The 12774-nt window shown below is 44.7% G+C and overlaps 1 protein-coding gene across 1 annotated transcript in view; it reads right to left on the reverse strand.

Annotated features, from left to right (window-relative positions):
- Positions 1–12774, reverse strand: part of FREM2 (FRAS1 related extracellular matrix 2) — a 796190-nt gene that overhangs the window by 325890 nt on the left and 457526 nt on the right. The gene's annotated exons all lie outside the window — the stretch shown is intronic.

The following is a 12774-nucleotide window of genomic DNA, read 5'->3' on the forward strand; positions in this document are numbered from 1 at the left end:
TGACATTATTTCATCGAACTGCGTTGGATAATACAAATCCTTACCTGAATATTACCGGTTGCCACGAGGAACTCTTCACTAGGGTCAAGCTGCAACCTGCAAGGAATCGGACAAGAGTGAAAGTCAGACATTTGAACTCTTACGAACCGCATACTTACGGCTTCTTGCCGGGAATCTCAGAGTCAATATTGTTCTGGAACTCACCAATTCCTTCGAGCCAGTGAAGCAACTGGTTATCTACGCGCCCCTGCGCTCAATGCAGGATCGAGAGCTCATCTTTCCAAACCATCAGGTGAGACAATAAGAGGGGACGTCAAAGGTGGTGGGGAGAACAGCGGGAGTGGGGGGGTTAATGCTCAACTCCACGGGTGGTTAATTCCCTTTCTCCATTTGCAGAAGAATATTCCTACGGGCCAAGCAAACGAAGCTAGGTGGGCCAGTCCAGTCCGTCATCTCGGCACTACGCGTCACTTTGGTGGAGACCGCAGCTGTCCAGTTCAGATCGACGCCCCTGTGGGAGCCAGGTGAGCGTAACAACTTCTGCCATTCCAAACTTTTTCTCCATCCTACAGTTCTCACACTCCTCCTTCACACCCGATACCTCTTCCACCCACACTGCCTTCTCCAGCTTCCAATCCCTACTACTTATTCTCCTCTCACTTCCCACTGCTTACTTTCACCCCTAAGTCTCAGCATCCTCAAACCTGGATCACCCTATTCATACGCTCTCTCCGCACAAACATGCATCAGCTGCTGCGAAAAGTGAGGCGTACCCACTTGCATGAGGACCTGCAACTGTACCTTTCTGCCTTGAACTCTCTCAAGGCCACTCTTGATTGAGTGAAAAGGGAATTCTACCTAACCCTCATTGACTCTCACTCCAATCTTCCTTGCCGGATACAGGGCACCCTAAACTTGCTCCTCACTCCTCCTAAATTTATGACTGTCCACTCCACTCTCACAGATAATAACCTAGCTGAATACCTTGCTGCAAAATACCAAAATTAGAGACTCCCTCCTGACCTTCATCAGACTCCCTCCTCCTACATATTACCCTCTGTCTACTCCACCATCATCCTCTGTCACCATCTCTCACTTTAGTCACACTAATACTGATGAAGTGCTGTCTTTGCTGAGGAAGGTTATTCCCTCTTGTGCCCCATCAGACCCCCTTGGTCCTCAGCTAACCAAGCATACTGCCCCTATAGTGGCCTCTCACCTTGATGAAATCTTCAACCTGTCCTTCGACTCTGTTTGTTTTCCCTTTGTTTTCAAAACAGCCACGGACATCCTGCTCCTGAAAAAGCAAGGGGCTGACCCGAACCTACTGTCTAACTTTCACCCTGTGTCTCTCCTTCCGCACTAATCTAAAATGCTTGAAAGGGTTGTGTTCAGCCATCTTACCAATTTCTTAGACATCCACAACCTTCGAGACCCCTTACAAGCGGGTTTCCACTTCTGTCACTCCACGGAACCTGCTCTCACAAATGTGTCCAACTTTATTGCCTCTGTTAAGCACTGAAACCTATCCTCTATCCTAATTCTCCTTGACCTGTCTGCTGCCTTTGACACTGTCAATCACTCTGATCTCCTTAATAATGTCTTTCTTCTTGGCATTCACGATCAAGCCCTTTCCTGGATTGAATCCTACCTTGCACCTCTTGGAGCAACAACACCTCTCAACTCACTCCTCTAACTGTTGGTGTTCCATAAGACTCTGTCTTGGGTCTGATCCTCTTTACACTCTACACTTCTGCTCTTGGGACACTAATCTCCTCCTTTGGGTTCTTGTACCAACTACTCGCGGATGACACCCAAATCTTCTTCTCTTTTCCTAAACTCTCCTCGGATCTCTCTATCAACATTTTGAACTGTCTATCTGCCATTAAATATTGGATGGCTTTGCACTCTCTGATGTTTAACTCTACTAAGACAGAGGTAATCCTCTTCCCTGCCAAAAGCTATCTCACATCTCTTCCTCTGCCTATCCAGTTCCCACCTGACACTCTCCCCTACTCTTCTTTAGCTAGAAACCTTGGCATCATCTATGATCCTTCTCACACCTTTTCTACTTTCATCCCCAAAACTGGAACAGCAGCTCCCCTCAACCTCCTAAATATTAGGAAAATGAGGCACCCCCTTCCTTTCAACACCTCTTATCTTTTAACCACTCTTGTCTTCTCTAAACTGGACTACTGTGCCAGCATCCTCTTTGGTCTCCCCACTTATGCTTTCTGTCCTCTTGACAAGATCATTAACTTCAGTACCAGGACTCTCTTTGAACTCCCTCATTTCACACCTACTTCCTCGTACCGCCACTAGGCTGGATGGCTGATGATGCAAAACAGGGCAAGATTGACATTCTTTCTCCTGGTTCACAAATCTATCCATGGTAAGGCACCACTGTATCTATCCTCCTCTATCCAACTCTATACACCTTCTCTTAATCTCTGCTGTGCCTCCTTGACTACCCTTGTGGCTCCTCGTCCTCCCTGTGCTTCCTCTCGCTGCCGCTCTTTCTCTATTCCTGCTCCACTGGCATGGAATTCTATTCCTGCCGAACATCCGAGAAACAGTCCACACAGATTTGTTCAAAAGCAAACTAAAAGCCTAGCGCCTCACCTCTGAGTTACCCACTTAACATACCTCTCATTTGCCTGCTTGCTAACATTGTTTCCTCGCCTCTAATCTGCCTCTGTCTCTCACTTCCTCTGCCTCCATTCTAGCACTTCACTCATCCTGGTCACTTCCCGAGCACAGCTGGCTGTACCACCTACCTGCACTTAAATATGTCCAATGTTGGTTCTCCTTATTCTATGCATGTCCACTTATGTATTGTCCCAGGTGACTGTTCCATTTATTCCCCTCCACAACCTGGTCAGAATGTACCTCAAACTCACCCCATTGTTAGGAGTTCACTGTTTCCTGTCAAATCTGATTTGTTATCTATTGCACATTATTTTGTGATCCAAAGAGCAATGTTCCTCCTGTATATAAATAAATAAATGAATAGGGGCTGATGCAGTCTTTACTTATAGCACTCAAAAACACGAGTTACCCGTATAATTATATTTTCTCTGCAAGATCAAGTTGTGTTGCTTTTTTAAATTTACAAAAGCCTGATGTACATAAGATAATGTAGAATGATATATGATATGATATGGCATTTATAGCATCTCTGCTTCGCAATTGTGCTGTTCATGGCCGCTGCCATTCCAGACCCGTGCTGCTAATGACCCACCAGTGCAGCTGGGCTGAGCCATGTGCTGATTTTCAGATATGGATAAATGTCCGTTGCAATTAAGTGGAAAGATCACAGCCCAGTTAATTGGAAATCTGGATTGTGCAAATGAAATAACAGTATCAGAAGTCACTTATCCTTTTGGCGCCTTCCTGCAGACTAAATCCCCTTTCTATGAGGGCTCCGTCAGGGGGTGTCGGCATTGCTCACCAATCACAACCGTAGGGAGTTAGATTATTCAAACTTCCATCCCTTTGTCTGGACTGTGACATGACCCGATAAAAGGAAGCCTGACTCCACATGTTTGGCAATTGGAAGATTTTTGGGAAGAATTTAGCTTAGACGAGGTACCAAAACAATTCTATCTATATTGCCTTGTAGATACGCTAGGTATACAGATAAATCCCCCAAACCGGAAAAATTGAAACATTGGCCTGCACTTGTGCAATATCAATGTCACTTGGCCTAGTAAGATCGTTGTCTTGTCCTCTCTTTGTTCCCTTACCTTGCCTCGTCGCGCCTTGAAACACTTGTGTATAGGCGCGCTATACCTGTCTTATCATATCATGTCATTCTTCTGTATTTCCTTTTGGTCACATGTCCTTCACCGCTAGTACATTGTTTCTTACAGCACCACCATTTAGGGACCCAGAGCAATGACAAGGCCTATCAATATCTGAAGACAGTCTCACCTTATGCGCGTGCAGTGCTCCTACTGGGATTACGCCTTGAAAAGGTGAACTCCAACTTGGAGCCTAAAGCTGGTTGCCCACAAGAACTTTCGAATATCTTCATTTTTTGGCAACAGAGTTGACAACATACCCCAGTGAATACACAATGGCTCACGTAAATTAGTAGTTAACTACTAATTTACGTGAGCAGGCGTGTTACTATTCAATCGAACATTAAATGACTGGAAAGAAAGTAAATAACAATTGCATTATCAGGGTAAAGAAAGGTCTGTAATGTCCACTCCACAAGGAGTATGCACCTCAAAGGTGGTCTACTACTCAGAAAATCCAAGGTGGAAAAAAACCTATGGTGGAGCAGGGCTAGGTCTCATTGGGGAAAGAAAGTGGGAGGTGGTGTGTCAGAAATCTCCCACAAGAACAAAGGGAGGTGTCACAAATAGTGTATACTTTTGTCAAACTTAACATAGCATCACAGAACATAACAGAAATAGAAGTGTGTGTCTGCTTTGTTACTGCCATTTATTTCACACGGGAAGATGCCTAGGGGTCCACAATGTAGTTTTTGAATTGCATGCGTGTCCTTCTTTCATGTCCCTTTACTGCCATGTGATAAGTTGTTAACTGTATGTCAAAGACACTCAATTGTTTACAAATGTGTGTGATCGGAGTCAGAAGAGATCTGGTGACAGCTGTAGACAGGTGTGCTCCTGCTAGCTTAAATGACGTTTTGAGACTGCGGTACCCATACTAATGAACACCCAGCCCTGCCCCACCACTCAAGGCCGCGCAGCTGTCATTGTACATATCCACAGGTAGCCTTTCAGAAACTTGGGCCAAGTTGAGCTACTGCGATCATTGATATCTGTGCAGAGGCACATTTCTGTACCATGCTAGGATACTGCAAGGCTATACATATTCTGGGCCTTCACTGAAAATGCTTCACAGACAGTAATCTCTATGCAGAGCAGTCGAACACCCAGACAGACATTTTATAGTCATTATACTCATTATCAAATTTGAATGCTCCTCTACCGCGATCTGAATGACACATGGCCTAGTAAAATCGTTGTCTCTGTCTTTCCTCTGTTCCCCCTCCCTTGCCTCGTCGCGCCTTGAAACACCTTTGTATAGACGCGTTATAAATGCCATATCATATCATAACATGAAAGAATCCCAGTCTTCATGGAAAGGGTCAATGTCAGTGGAGTAAAATGTACCCTGTCCTCAACCACTGTCCAGCAGCAGTCCAAGTACTCCCAATCTCTCATTCCCACACATTCTTTTGATGTGTAATATCTTCTCTAACCTCAGTGGCCTTTTTACTCCACTTCCACCAAATCCTATTCATGTTGTGCCTCCTTTGTCCTCTCTAAATGTGAATGCATTTACTCCCTCCTTAACCAATGTAGTGATCTGCAATCCCTCTCACCAGTACCACCTATGCCAGGGGTGGGCCACCTCCGGCTCTCCAGATGTACTGGACTGCGGCTTCAATGATCCCATACCACTGTGTTGGCCAGGCCTAATGGGAGTTGAGGTCCAAAACATCTGGAGAACCAAGGCGTGTCCCATGCATGCATTTGAGAATGTCTCAATTTAATTTCAAGTACAACTTCTAACATTGTTTTCAGCGCCAACTTGCTAGCTTGCCGGATTCTATCTTGGCATTCCTTATGGCTCTTCAGGTCTTGTCCTGTGGCACAGCCCCAACCTCCATGCGTCTCTTCACCTTCTACTGGTGGATACCCAACATTATTCAAATCCATTGCCTCAGTGGAGTAGCCAATAAACTTTCCAGTGATCCTTTCTAAAAGATGTTCACTGTATAATCCGAACTCTTCTGCCTAAGCCACATGAGAGTCTGATGTGAGCACTGCAGTCTTGGGTCACTCTGCCAAACTAATAGAAAACAGATTGGCACACAGGAACCAGGCACGTCCGACCTGCACCCATCAAAAACAAAGGTTGCACAGCTGGCTCTCTCACTGTTCCACTGATCACCCCCATTTGTGTTACAGAACAATGCACAGCATGGCCACAAAAAAAACCTAAGGGTGCTATAAAAGACCACCTAGATTACAGAACATATAGCCTCATTTACACATTGTTCAAGTCCCATTGTCTTCTCCCGCCTCCTAAGTTTGATGGTGATATAGTTATAAAAGATCGGATGTTCAGCTATCGTTTACCAAGAATCATTTTTGGTGCATCTCCGTTAACCTATGTCCACCCTAAATCTCCCAGATATTTCTTTAGCTTTGATACTGTCATTCACCGTATTGGTCAGTTTCGCCATCTTGATAATCTGGTCGATTTCCCTTCTGTTTTTTCAGCGGAATATTGTAGCACACCCATCCCTTGCATCCATTGGGGCAGGTTCCAGAGGTCTCTGATATCTGCCCCACACCTTCCTGTATTTACTCTTGCATAGCGCTCATTAGTCTCTATTATTCGCTCATTTCTTGACCCGAATGCACACACCTGTAGCCCTGGTCCCTTTTATTGTGTACTCCTTTCAGCCACTGCCTTCTTTTGCCAGATCAGATATGGCAAACACTAACGCCTGCCATTTCTATGTTGGACTTTTTCCGGCTGACTCGTTGTGTACACACTCTCATCCTGTTATGATTGAACATGCAATCTGTGCTCCACTTATAACCAGCCACTGTCTGTTTGACTACTTCCATCTACACAATGAACAATAGTCCAGTTCCAAACATTAACACATCTGCACAACATTTCCCTTTGGTCCAACAATGCATTGAACTAAAACTCCTGCTTCCCAATTTCAACGCAGTCAATTTACACCAGATGCAACATCCTCCCTGTGACGGATTTCTATCTAGATAATCTCCTGCAGTTTTGTACATGATCGGACATCTAGTAAATGGATACTGCCATGAAAGTCATAACTGCTAAACAGTCTCACTTTCAGACAGCATTCTGATTTTTTACAAACTGGTGTTGGTGGGGTTGTACCCAGGTAGGCCTGCCGGCCATTAGGTGCATAATTGAACATCCCTATTTAAGACGTTCATTGTATATTGCTGCTGGTCATCAGCATGTTGCATGTCAGCAGCATATCAGCAGAACTGGAGTGACATTTAAAAAAAAAGTGCCACAGCTGCTTTGCTCTCTAAAAAGCATAACCCAATTTGATTTTGGTTACCAAATCTGCTACAGGATTTCGAGCTAAAATTTATAGAACCCAAATTATTTTAATTTTTGCATTGGCCTTTTTTTAGGACTAAAAACGTAAATACTACTAAAGTAAACAAGCAATTTTCAATATAATTGTAAATCTCCTAGACTTGATGGCAGTTTGATTAATAAATAAATATAAAGCCATATCTGGTTTCTGAGATGGCGGCCTATCAGAATTTACTGTTGTACTGGACAACATCCATTGATGTAATTTGGTTGTTAAACTAGTTTCTAGTGACTTGTTCATCTGTCGGGGTTAATGGATTAGCCGTCTGCCTGTGGGTGGGGTCACTTCACAACAAGGTGCCAAACCCAGCCTGTAGCCAGCCTTTGTCTCTACTTTGGAAGGCTTGTAACCTTCCAGGGGTGTATAGTGTGCTCTCCAGTGGGTAAGGGGGAAACCAACACTTCAAAGGACAAGCTCAGCCAACAAAAGGGAAAAGACACCAGGAAGACAATTACTGGAGACTCTTTGACATACGACAGACAGGGGTGAGAGAGGAGTTAGGGAATCATGAGAAAAATGAACAGCAAAAGACCAGTTCCACCATCTTGGTATTTTTGTAGGTCACTTACATTTTGTGTGCCCCTCCTTCTCTTCCTGCAGGCAAAGCACTCTGGGTATCAGATAAGGATTCCAAGGAATGAGCAAGTCCTGTTCATCACCCACACAAGGGAACACTAGTACCGACCATGTCTACTGGAAGCAGCAGCAATGCAAACGCTATTTGGCAACCTCCCTGGCTGGGAAGGGAAGAAAAGGTATGCCCTCAAGTAGGTCTCACTGCAACCCAGGGACAATGAAACATCTCTGGGATTTGTTTCTAGTCTCAAACTGATAGTGAGTTACTACCAGGAGATCCCCTGCCTGTCCTAAGCTTCTTCGTGCCACCTGCTATTGCCACATGTTCAATATAACCACATGGTGGACACAGCTGCTCTGCTCACTAACCAGACACTGCGTAATATACCGCAGGAAGCTACCAGACTCACAGATGGATGCTGCCAAGTCCAACCATCAAGACTGAACATTATGCGAGTGGTTAGGGGCCTCATTACAAGCTTGACGGTCCGAAAACAATGGTACTGATAAGCTTGCCGTACCATTGTTTCCGGACCGGCAAACTACGAATTCTGCGGGCGGGTGCCGTTCCGCCCACCAGGTCCGACCGGGCAGGTGGAACGGCACCCGCCCCCCAGACCTTGACGATAGCACCGGCACCATTCTGAATGGTGCCGGTTCTACCATCCTCCCCATTCCCATCGAGTTCAATGGGACTCAAATGGGAACGAGGAGTAATTTTTCCTGATGCCAGGCAATGCGCAATTACCGGGTCCACCAGGGCTGTGATGCCCCGGTAATTGCCCATTGCCAGGCGCCGGAAAAAAATGACTCAGTTTTTACCGGCATGGCTACTGCCGGACTCATAATGAGGCCCTATGTCTCCCTAGTCAGGTTTTAAGGGGCTCCTGATATTTAAGTTCCCACGCGTTACCTTTCTATAGCCTTAAATTTGAAAAATTGCTCCAAATGACAATAGCCTAGCTACCTCTATCTTCTTACCGGAGTCTCTCCTTTTATCCAAAGTCTGCATATTCTGTGTATTTCCTTACAGGGGTGGATTGTGATTGTTTTTATTAGTTTGTCTTTTTAGTTTGATTAAAGCCTTGTATTCCTTATAGAACCTTGATTCAACATTTCTTTTATTTTGGTAGTTACAGTACAACTGTTATTTGGACTGCTTCTGTGCTAGATCGCATCCCTCTTGAAACGTTTAGACTACCCTCGGCCCAATTGGCAAAGGAGATGCACTGTTCCTATTGCGCCCATTCCACCTTCATGCTTGAGATCACATTTGGACTAGGAGCAGTGTGGGGCTGAGTAAGTGTTTGGAAACCAATTCTCATCCCTATCTTCCTCCAGAAGAGCAGAAGTCATGTCATTATATTCTCTATTCAATTTACTTTATCAGACCCTTCCCCATTTCTCACTTCCGTCTTTGTTTACTGGGCACTTCTCTTGCCCAATTTTGTGTTCTGTAAGTTAAATTCAAATATCGCCACATAGGTACTCCATCCTATCTTCCCCTTTTCTCTTAATATCATACACACGCAGGTGTTCTGCTCAGCGTCTGACAATCTCTATAAAGGTCTTCTAAAAATCATTTATTGCTAATTATTGTTCCTGCTTCTGCATTATTAACACTCAATAGCCTTCCCCTGTAAACATTTAATCGACACTTAAAGGAACTTGAAAATGCTCTTGAATAAATAATATATACTGTATGGTTCCAGCAGTCCCTGTATTTATCCATCAGTTTATATTCGGTTTACGGTACCATTACTAAACCTGCTACATGGTTATACAAAGCAAGTAATCAAATAACACAATTGTAATTTATTAGGCAAGATAGTGTGATAGCCTATGCAACTGTTAATAGATAACCTATTAGCACATGGGGCCGGAGAGCCAGCCAATCAGGTTGCTCGAATCGCTGGCTGTATCCCACAATCCAAGCTCACGTTCCGAGCAACTCGAAGGCTGCTCCACACTTGCCCACCTTCTTTTCACACTCTCCCCTTCCCTTAAGTTCCCGGTGCCTTTGACGCCACCCCACCCCTCGACCCCACTTACCTGATTCTTACTGCTGCCACTCCAGCCTCCTGGGCCACAATGTAAATTGAAGAGGGGATCTGCATGAAGCCCCCGCCTTCCATCTACATGGCGACCATTTTAGGTGAGTATTTTTTTGCATGAACGGGACGTTGCGTGCACAGCTCATTAATTCAAACAAAGTACATTCAGGTCAGCAACCCGAGTTTTCAGATTAAAACCCTGGGCTACTAATAGCAATAAAACCTGATACGGTGGGCCAGATCGGGGGCAACGGCACCGGAGCCCATCATTAAGGCCAGGGCCGGCCTTAAGGGCAGCAGCGCCCTGGGTGAATTGGCGCCCACCCTCGCTCTCCGCGTGCCCCTGGTTAACAGGGGGTGGGGCAGAAAGGTGTGGGGCCAGGATGGGCCACTTTCTTTTTTTTTTTAAACCTCCTCGCTCCGACGAGGAGGTAATGATATTAATAGGGCACATCAGCACCCCTTTATCATTGAAATGAGCCCGCCGCCGCGCCACGCGCCCCACTGCCATACCTTCTGCCACCACGCCGGCTCGCCATCACACATGTGGTGCCACTCAGCATGTAGACCTACCTGAAAACTCACATTTCATGTAGACAATGGGGCTGCAAACTGTGGCTCCCCAGGTGTTTTTGACTACAGACTCCCCTGATCTGTTATCCTTAACTTCGCTCCGTGGGTCAATGGGAGTTGTAGTCCAGAACAATAACAGAGGAAAAGGATGGATACCCATTACACAGACATACTTAAAAAAACTCTCAGCATCTAGCAATTATTCTCCACCAACACATGTGATTTAGCTTCAGATATGATGGGCCAGATGTCAGCTCCATTGATTTCACGACAGAATTTCCTATTTGAGGGGTCAAAATAGAGACTAGGGATATCTCAAATTCCTTAATAAAAATATTTCTGGTTAAACCCACAGTTATGCTGTGCACCAGCCATATGCATATGATGTCTAAGCTTCAGACGCCACACAACAGCCGTAGGCCTTTAAAACCCAACATGAAACATCCGTTTGCTAAGCAAAATAAGATGACCTATTCGGAGAGCAGCCAGTCAGTTTAAGACAGCTTGGGTAAACCCAGTTATCGAAGTGAGCGGGAACGGTCGGGAGCTGTTTAAGACAGCATGGGCAAAACAGCACCTCAGAGAACAGCAACAGCTTCTTATTTGCAAGTGTCATATCCCAGCAAGTCCCAGCGCAAGCGAACAAGGGTTCATCTAAAGCGTCGTCATGTGGAAAATAGTTGACACAAATAAAACCTTAAAGAGTACTTTCACAGTAATTAGTGTCTTTCAAGAAAAAATATAAGCATGTTTCTATTATAAATGTACATATTTCACAGTTGTAGAGCCAAACACTAGCTTTGGCGTCATTTACATAATAAACATATTCAAATCAGTATTTATGAGCCGTTTATTTATTTTTTTATTTTATCACAATTCTTTCTTAAGTATGGGCAATGCACAAAGTGATTTGGGATTCTTTAGAGTAGAACGTATATAAAATATTTGAAACACAACCTAAAACCAAACATAATCGTGCAAAATCCATAGAAGACGTCAACAAATAAAAACAATTATCAATAAGGGAGGAAAAAAACACAATAATGAGGACCAGCCCGTTAAAATATCTACCTAATGCCTATACAAGAGCCACCCACAACTGTTGGCTTTGCCAGCGCTTGTTTTTAACAAGACTGATTTTCAAGGAACAGAGGTAAGGACACACATGTTGCTTATAAGTACAGGGGCAGAGGGAACACGTGGTTAAGACATGTTTAGTACACTAGGGGCCTCATTCCGAGTATGGAGGTAGTCATGGCGCTATTTGTCAGCAGAGTGAATGGCAGGCTTCAGTGGAGCAAAGGGGATTGGGGAAGGCCACGTGGCTATGGAGTTCCCAGTGTTGATGAGAGAAAGGACTATTGTTTGAATTAGTAAATGAAAATGAGAGCCTGGATCAAAGGGATTGAAGACTTGGAGAGCTGCCAGAGATGACCAATATAGACACCACATGACTGGCATGTACATCCTTGTGCGACAAGCAGGCAACTTGAGCTTAGCAGAAACCAGTGAAGTTGTTTGAGTTTAGAAGTAATCTTACTGGACTCTCAGCCTCGACAATCATCCTGTCAGCAGAGTGAATGGCAGGCTTCAGTGGAGCAAAGGGGATTGGGGGAAGGCCACGTGGCTATGGAGTCCCCAGTGTTGATGAGAGAGAGCCTGGATCAAAGGGGTTGAAGACTTTAGAGTGTGTAGGCATGTTAGCAGATTGTACTATTTTCCTGGACAAAGGAATGAAAGAACTCAAAATGTCCAGCGTAATACCCATAGGATTTGCAGAGGTGGAGACAATGTATTGACCGCCAAGGAGAGAATGCTCATTTAATCAAGGAAGCGCACTGGACGATGGTTGACAGACACAAAATGGCTCAGTTACACAGAGACAAGCCTTCCTGGAAATGAACGGACATGTTCTTAATAAGGGGAATGACCATTTTCATTCTTCAAGGTATCAGTGAAGCCACCCAGTGTAAACAAGAGGTTCACCAAGCTGTGCCAGTGAAAAGAAACCTACGCTAGCGCTACAAATGGGTCGTTGACACAAATGGCTGATCTTGTGGTGCCCATTACTTCAGTCAGCTTTAGCAAAAAAGTGGGTTTCAAATCAGACAAGAAGCTATGTTCTGGGTTCATTCAGTGGCAGGCATGATGGACGTAATGGTAGTCCTATGTTTTGCAAAATGCGGTGAGTAGGCCTTGGCAATTGATGGTCAGGTTGGCTGCTGGTGGGATTTCTGATTGAGTTAACAATAGAAAGAATGCAAGTTGTTTCAGGGAACAGACTCAATGCGACTAGAACCACATGTGCCTTTGGCAATACAATCGTGCTCCCTGTAAATTGCCCGGGTATTTTTACGAGCATGGAGATCAGCACCTGACGTGTAATATATCAATAGCTTTTTACATTTCATGAACATTTAGTAATTA

The sequence above is a fragment of the Ambystoma mexicanum genome, chromosome 7q (assembly GCF_040938575.1).
Source record: "Ambystoma mexicanum isolate Mex_15411 chromosome 7q, UKY_AmexF1_1, whole genome shotgun sequence".
Lineage (NCBI taxonomy): Eukaryota > Metazoa > Chordata > Amphibia > Caudata > Ambystomatidae > Ambystoma > Ambystoma mexicanum.